Below are 477 nucleotides of genomic sequence, written 5' to 3' on the forward strand. Positions count from 1 at the left end.
CTTGGAGTCACCATTGCTCAGCAGCAGCAGGAGAACATCCAGGGCTCAGCGCTCGCCAGACAGGTAACATGAGATATGAATATGAGATAGGAATATGAGAATCCGCAATGAATATGCACGGATTCTCATATTCATCTTTTTGCTTGTCTTTAGATGAATGTCTTAAGAATATGAGATATGAATATGAGATAGGAATATGAGAATCCGCAATGAATATGCACGGATTCTCATCTATTGCTTGTCTTTAAATGAATGTCTTTAGAATATGAGATATGAATATGAGAATATGAAATAGGAATATGAGAATCCGCAATGAACATGCATGGATTCTCATATTCATCTTTTTCCTTGTCTTTAGATGAATGTCTTAAGAATATGAGATATGAATATGAGATAGGAATATGAGAATCCGCAATGAATATGCACGGATTCTCATATTCATCTTTTTCCTTGTCTTTAGATACTACCCATCTTTGG

This window comes from Poecilia latipinna, unplaced genomic scaffold, assembly GCF_001443285.1.
Source record: "Poecilia latipinna isolate Pla-1442-1.1 unplaced genomic scaffold, P_latipinna-1.0 Scaffold390, whole genome shotgun sequence".
In the NCBI taxonomy this organism is placed as follows: domain Eukaryota; kingdom Metazoa; phylum Chordata; class Actinopteri; order Cyprinodontiformes; family Poeciliidae; genus Poecilia; species Poecilia latipinna.